Below are 8,749 nucleotides of genomic sequence, written 5' to 3'. Positions count from 1 at the left end.
ATGTAGTTCCGCATGAGCCTGGTGGCGGCGTCTGCCTTGATGAATACGCATTCCTGGCTCAGCTCCGACTTGATTTCCTCCTTCAACCTGTCGGCCTCAGCCACCACCATGTGGCGGATCTGATCTCTGTCTAGGCTGACAGAGAGCTGATTAGCAGCAGGCCCTAGCAGTGTCCGCATAGCCGACTGCTGGAATGTGACGAGCGAGAGGCCATCATGAACAATCAGAGAAATGACCGCCTTTTGAAACTCCTCACGGTCCATCATGTATTGGATCGTCTTGCGCGTCACTTTCGCTGTCTCAAACCTGAGAAAAAAATCAAATCATTAGTGAAATGGCCAAAGTAATAATGTATCTGCAATTTTCGTTTTGAGTTTTGATCGATACATTTTTCATCATTTGTAAAAATGTAAAAAAACATTTCAGACTATACTTACTTCATCATCGATGTCTGAGCCATCTGCGATGGACCAGGCGTCGCCGTCGTTTTCTGCTTTTTGTTCTCCTCTTCCACCTTTGGACAGATTTGAGTTTGAATTCATGAATTTTTGTTATGTTCGACTATAGTAATCTCAACACAGTTTTATACCGGAAATCAATTGTAATCCACTTATCAAAAGCTTACCTTCGCGAATGCCTCTGGGTGCTTCCTCTTGAGATGGCGCTTCAGGTTGGCTTGCTGATTTGCGCCAGCAGAACCCATCGATAACCAAGCATTACATGTATCGTTTACGATGCACACGGCCTTCTCTCCTTGCACATCAAAATACGTCCACACATGACTCTTTCTGGATGCCATGATTATCCGAGGGACAAAATAGCTAATTATATATGCAGAACGAACGCAACTGCTTTCACACTGGCTGGTTCGGCTTATATAGGATCCCTTGCTGAGTGCGCGGACGTAAAAGTGAGGCGACGTTCCAATTGGACGTCGGATCGCTAACATTTTCCCTGCCTGTTGGAATAATTTAAGTAAAGCCTTGTCATTTACATGTTATGACTTTCCTGTTATTTAAATTCTTCCTCTTTAGTGACAGAGATGTCTTTTGTTCCCTGTCAGCCATATGTCTCCGAGTCCTTACTGTCCTTTTGTTATGTGTGTGTGTTTTTGTTCCTGTAAGAGGCCTTCACCAACAATGAGCAGAGCATATTTGCATAGGCGAAGTGTTCTGATTTGGTTCATAGATTGTTGTTGGTCAGAACTGTTTTTCTTTGTCAAGCGTTATATACAGTTTGAAGTAGTTGCGTACAAGTTATCCCATATTTACTCAATGTTTGTTTAAGTGTTTAGGACAAGTTACTTATTGTTATTGTGTGTTAATTTACTAAGTAGATAAAGTCTAGCAAAGGTTTAGTTGCATTGTTCCACAGGAAAGCGGCAATTCAAGTTATCTGATCTCACTCGCGGACGAGTCAGCCAACAATGGGAGACGAACAGCTGGTTGAGTGCTAATTTACACCACACTACATTCTTTAGCTAATCAGCGTTGCTACAGACACAATCTCCCCTCCCTTTAGTGTAGCAACGCCTCTGTAACCAGGGCAACCAAAACATTAAATAACCGTAGCAGGGCTGTGGACAGTATTCCTACGCGCATTCTCAGCAGCATGATGAAAATAAAATTGAACGTATTTTTTTTATTGTCGGACTCGGTGGACTCGGTCAAAATCAGCTCCGAGTCCGAGTCCGGCAAAAAATGACCGAGCCCGAGTCCCCGAGTCCGAGTCCACAGCCCTGAAATTTGTACCATATGTATACAAACAATCCAGTGCCTAATGGTTTCCTTTACATTTACATTCATTTGGGACCGTCGCTGTGCATGACGGTATACAAGATTCGGTTTGGCTTTTTGTAACTTGAATCTGAGCAAGGAGTGTATAGGAGATGATTGCATTTCATTTCATTATCTTTTTCCTGCATAAAATTTCAGCCTGCAAGTATTCCACAGCGCTAATACTATGTGCATGTTATCAAAAACACCGTAAAGCCCCAGAATGCAAAATCCAACACAAATACGCATTCTGCATCTGTTTTTAACTCACACAATAGCAAAGCTGCTTTCATTTTACGTCAAGACGAACACTTTGATAACTTGATAACGGAAGATTACTCTATCTTGCGTAGAACTGATCTGCTCACTTTAACTTACACCCACTCCAGAATTTATCAAGCTTCCAGACACCTTTGTCCACCATGTTCTCCGCTGATACCTCAAGCCACTAGATTCCCTCAGCCTTTTGGAATTCAAAGGAGTGCGACAAGTCACCCTGGCGCGGTAAGTGTCCCGAGCACCATAGCATTGGAACAAGAGTGTTACCTCACAGCCAGGAGTCACATTGTGCACATTATTGGGCTTTGGGCCAAACATGATCATCACCGCCCATTGCAATGACTGAAAGACCTTACAATTACTTACTTTGGTAGTGGTGGCAAGTATATTTTTCAGATATTTCAGATTCAGATATAGGCCAAATGTGGACATCTCAGAGACCCCATCATTACAACCCAGACTTCATCCTCACCCGTGTGGGAGAGTAAATGTTTTTTCCAACCCAATAGACTCTGGTCAAAATCTGTGTCGTTACTCCTTAAAGTTTCACAACTGATGTCAAAAGTGGAATGCTTGGGGACTCTTGGGACGGGTAACAACTCTGTGATAGACAGCAAAGATGAAGCAGCTTTGTGACATGGTGGACAGCTTTTTCAACGCAGTAGAATCTGGTTCAAATCAAGGCTGTTACTCCTTAAAGTTCTGTGATGATCATTGTTAGAAATAGAATGATTAGCCATTTGAAACAAGCCCAAGATGAGAGACCCTTAGAGTTTGGGATGTCTGTGCGGCACAGTGTACAGGTTCTTCAACCCAGTTGAATTGTTGTTTTAAATTTGGTTGTCACCCCTCAAAGTTCTTCTGCAATTGAAGTACTGGTACTGGTAAGAGAACAAAATCTACCGTAATTTCTGGACTATAAGATGCACCCAAATATAAGCAAATATAAGGTTCATCAAATCTGCTGCCTTAAGTGGGATGAACGACACAAAACAAATTCTTTCAAATCCGCTAAAGAAAAAAGGTTTTCCACTAAAGCGCTATACTTTTGGATGTATCCTTTAAAAGTACAGTCTGCTTCTGATTAGAGCTAATCTTGTTTCACAAGACAGTCATCTGATGATGCAGTGGACCACTGAACTATCCTAAAATGTTTTCTCTGGACTTGATCCACCATTTTATCATTGAGGCCTTTTAGGTTGTTTCTGCGGTTTCAAGGCTGTTTGAGAAGTTCAAATCCAACACTTAATTTTCTTTTTCACATATTTCTACACTAATTGCTTTGTGAGCAAAAGCAAAGATATCCACATGCCCATCAATTTGCTATTCCCCTTGAAAGTTTTTTTTTGTGTGTGTGTTTTGGAGAGGGAAAGCATGGAATGATCATCGATAGGCACGTAATAATACTGCAAGATTTTGAGAATTTCTTCAATTCCTCCCATAGCCTCAAAAGTTAATTCAGTTATTGAATGCAGGCTTTGAGGGATTGCAGACTCATTTGTTCCCCAAAGGCCTCCACGCCGGTGTTTTACAGTAAAATGGGATATGGGTGCATTAATCCTGCTGATTGGAGCTTGGCCCAATAAGCAATTTGTGTCGGAGTGTGTGAACGCATGCTGATGCAGTATGCGCACACATCTGTTTCAGTCTACATGGGGCGTACACAGTGGCAAAGCTGAATTAGGGGAACCACTTAATGGATCTGCATGTATTTTATATTTAATACAGAGTTGTAATTCATCGTTGCAGCTCTCTGCACTAAGTTTCAGGGGTAGCACAGAGGCATATGGACGCTTTATGGTTTGGTGAATTTCTCTCATAATAAATTTCCGAATTTCCTAGAGAGTGTCTGTGCTCCTCCTGTTTCTCCCTGTCCCTTCTCTGCTGCATGACGCAGTGATCCCTGTTCCCCAAGTTGCCATGGAGACAGCATAGATGGTGTGATGGTCTAAGCAAGCTTTTTTGTTTTGATTAATCTATATAATTATCTAATTTATAAGATAGGAAGATCACAAATACTTGAATAATGATAAAATTGAAAGGCAATGACAGGTAAGTAGACGTACTTGAAAACGCTGATTGTAGGTGTCTGCATTGAGTGCTGGTAAAAGCAGCTCCCACCAACCAACTGCATTCCAAACCATACTGCAAAGTGGGCTAAGTGCGCGTCCAGGGTAAAAGTCTTGCATCAATCTCTACCGACAGCTCCCAACCTTGCAATAATCTTAGTCAATGTCCCTATCTGTGCTGTCATCATCCCACACATGCGTGACCTGCCACCCGCATCAAAGCTCTTACACTCATTCGTCCTCGCAGTCACACTCAAGACTCCATCATCGGCTACCGGCCGCAATCAATGTTGGCCGCATTCCCACTTTCAAGTCGATTATGTATCTCCCCCAGCCTAATATCACACTGGCCCTCATTTATCTTCCTCTGATGGAATGAGAAAAAAAATACCAGAATCTCACTTTGTTTGGTCTAAATTTACTCAAGCACGATCAGACCATGGGTGTTTCTAGCCCCCTTCTTGTAATTGCATTAAAATGTGCAAAACAATGAAAATTGAAAAGCGCTCACCCTTCAACCTCTGATCCTAGAGTCACCCCTGGATCAAACCATCATCATTCCTAAACTTGAGTCAAGCAAATCGCAAGTCCTAAAATTGCCAACTGTCATGTGACTTGAGTTTTCCACGATTCCATGAAAAAAAAAAAAAAACTCCTCTATTCCCAGTGACACTATTTCACATTATGTTTCATATAACACGTTACCAGAAGGGGTGTTAACACTACAAACTACAGATCTTCCACAATGTGTATCAGCTTTTCACAAACTGATGTTTGCGAGTGAGCGACCCCTCACTGTTTACTCAGCCGTGCACTATCTAGGAAGGTCACCAAAGCTTTGATACCAGTGTCCCATCTGCTATAAATTAACTCTTAGTGCACATTTATGAACTTTTGCCTTTTTTTCAAGGGGGTCAGCTTTGCTCTTGACTTGAGCACTCACATTTTTTTTAAATCTAATAGTCTAATCGACCTCCTTTTTCTTCAGACAGTGTCCATGTTGGTTCCTTGGTGCCTTTCCTTCCCCTCTGACTGAGCTCTGACTCATGCACTCTTCTACCCCGTTGCCACGGCTACCGTTTATTAATATTGATCTTTAACTTTGTGCCTCATCACACAGTGTGCGTGTGACACTGCCTCTCACACACGCACACAGAATCCCTCACCATCATCACACGCACGCGCACTTACATAAGGCTCAGGGTCCAGCTTATAGTGAGGTTTGGTTTTGAATCCATTTTTTGTGGCTGTTGGAGTAGAAATTACTTTGGCAACAGTGATCCCTTGTGGTGACATAGAGACTTACACACAGTTTAGAAGCAGCTTCAGTACCAACTAGCATATTTAGTGCAATCAAACAATTCGGAGAAAATTTGCAAATTATTATTATAATGTTAGGAGTGATAGTCATCGTGATAGTTGTGTCTAAATTGCACCTATCCATTATCTGAGGCGCTTATCCTCACAAAGATTGCTGGGGTGCTGGAGCGTATCACAGCTGTCTTTGGGCAGTAGGTGGCGTACACCCTGAACATGTCGCAAGCCAATTGTAGGGCAAACGCAGACAAACAGATGAACAAGCATTCACACGCACACACAATCACACCTATGGACAATCACTATTCATTACATTACTGAGAAGGGGGAGGATATAAAATCACGCTTGCAATAATAAAATCGTCAAGTCAAGGTCATCAAAATCATCATTACAATAACAAAAATCTTTATAATAAATGGTAATAAGTTAATAGAATTATTTGAAGGATTTTAACCTCAAATATTCAGAATCTGATGCCCTTTCAAAGTTTGTAAACAATGTGATACCATCTAAGAGGCGCGGCTTAACTGAAGACAAAAACATCCAGTGCGCTTGTTTCAACACAGTGTGATTGTAGGGGAAAAAAAGGTCATTTGTGTGAATATGAGATTAAATATACTCTCCACGACCGTAGATATACTTTCTCCTAATCGCATTCAACTACAGCCGTCGGCAATTTGTCTGACTGGCAGAGGCTGGGATGCAATAGAAATTCAAGTTGTATTTTTTGGGAGGTGGTTTTGGTAAGCAAAAACACAACAAAACAACATTTTTCTACATAAAAGTCTAACCCTGGCTTCAATTCAGTTATCTCCAGCATCTGTTTGTTTTGCCTCCAGTCAACCTCGTAACGTCATTGTGACGTAGACAATGAAGGGTTCTATGATACTAATAATAGCACTAATTTGTTGTACATTGTATGCATATGGTGAGAACACAAGAGCATATAGAGTATAAAGTAGTACTAATAATATGCAGTCCATAAAATAATCTGTAATCAGTTTGAGTACACCAATTCAAATAAAACCACAAAATGAAACAAGAATGCACAGCATTGTGTTAATTGTTATGAATAGAATAGAACTTTATTGTTTCTATCTCAGGAACAATGAAAAGCGTTTAAACGTCTATCCTCTTTCATTGTGTTATCAGTGGATTATGCTCACTAAACAAATTGGATGGAATAAAAGCATATTATCTCTTCTGAGATGCAACCCCAGTAAAAGCAATGGCTTGATACCAGCTTGATGCTAAGAAACCTACTCAGTAGTGGGTTTATTGCTTATTTTATTGTACCGTCTTTATTATTGGAGCTAATCATCATCCTGGTTATAGCATGTATTTATTTGTTCAAAATTCATAGTGCTCAGTCATAAAATTGGAATATTCCAGCAGGGTCGGTTTTAGGATTTTGCTGGCCCTTAAAAGAGATTTTGTGCGACCCCAAAACACTTACAGTACAGCTGCCAAATCATGCACACTGCTAATAACAAAATTATGATGAACACATGCACTCAAACTAGTTAACACTAGCTTGTTTCATCAATGGATTATTGCTTCTGTCTAGCAATGTATCAATTTTGGAGGGGGGGGCAGATGAATTAGATTTTTATGATAATTAAAACTGAAGGGTGATTGCAAAACTGCAGCCAGTTTTTTTTTCTAGCGTGTCAATTTAAATTCTCTACATCATACCAGATAAGCAAAATTGCACTGACTAGCTGTCGGGAACCTTGCCAGCTTATTATGATCAGATCAGCTACATCTACATGGCAAATTGTTTATGCAGTCATAAATGAGTCAGTGCAGTGAGAGGGGTGTGCAGCTCCCAACAGGTTAGTACTATTCATAACTGCCAACAGAAAGATAGCATTTTTGGAATCAAGAGCATTAGTGATGGCTTTTTTCTTATCCTTGCAACCATTGGCATAGCATTGCAAGTTTAATTTTGTGTTATGGTGTTTTTGTTGTTTTGATTTTTACAGCTTGAAACTATTTAATTGCAAAGTTTTATTTTTTTTTATTTTTTTTTATTACTAAACAGTTAAAAACAGCCATCCAAACTAACTCAACCACAATTGGGTTCTCCAGTGCTGTGTTCAGAGGACAAACATAACAGTTGTATATTTGCGGGTCTGAGTTAAATTCTGATGATAATCATCATGGTTTTATAGCACTTTGCTGTTTTGTGACAGAAGTAGATAGGCACATGTTATTTTAAATAAACCTAAATTAACAAAAGATACCGATGATAATGATGATTTACTCTGGGTTTTTATCATTTGATACTTTAGTCGTATTAACTCATTTGAATATCAGGTGATATGTTTAGTTTAGTACTGTACAACATTATCCATACTTCATAATGGGCCAACTGTATTATAACAAATCAGAAGAATTTATTAATTCATGAGAGAAACTGGTGTAATTTATTAAATTATTATAAAATAGCCTCTGTCTCATTATTGTATTAACAATAATCGTTCGGAACTTTTTTTGTACCGCCATCTACAGCATATTGGTTGGCCTCGATTGACCCAGCGGAGTAGTTTTATTTCCCAAAAGCCCAAATTTCCTTGTAATATTACTGTAAATTATAGCGTGTGTTAAAATTTGGTGTTGTGGGATTAAATTTGTAATGATTTTTCTCTCTGTGTAATGACGAACAAATGCATCATCAGTTATTGATGGTAGTTTTCCAGAGTAACACTGCTGATTTTCCTTCACTTTTTATGCACCAGCCTAAGGCCCTTCTTGCCTCCAAAACGTGGAATGATTTCTTCCAACAAATGTGCCATCTAGCTCCTTTTGTTCCAGTGGTAAACCGGACACAGCTGCCTTTACTTCCTGTTATGATTTACAGTATGTGTACCCTCGCTTGCCAACTTAAGCCCCCATCCACAAACTGCACCAAGTGTATGCCGTGGTCATAACAGGACATGTGTTCTTATTCAAGTCTAGATTTGGCATCTGTCTCAAAGCATCATAGCTGCAATGAGATGACACGAAACACACTTGTTCATATGTGAACTCTTTTCCCAAATCCTGAATATCTATTTTGATGATTCAGTTAAAAACATGTCATCAAGCATCATTGCTGAATTCCCAATGATGTGACATGAACACATGCACGTTCACATATATATTCAAAATAAGTCGATTTGAAATGTATTCACACAACTCCGCAAATTTTACATTTAAGTTTATCCTGTTAAGACAAATCTGTGGCTCAGTCTGAGCATGTACAACAGAGGCTGAATATTAATGTACTTTACAATTTTAAATGTGGATAATAAAAGTAATTCACC

The sequence above is a fragment of the Syngnathus acus genome, chromosome 10, assembly GCF_901709675.1.
Source record: "Syngnathus acus chromosome 10, fSynAcu1.2, whole genome shotgun sequence".
NCBI classification, from domain to species: domain Eukaryota; kingdom Metazoa; phylum Chordata; class Actinopteri; order Syngnathiformes; family Syngnathidae; genus Syngnathus; species Syngnathus acus.
This window is presented reverse-complemented; position numbering follows the sequence as displayed.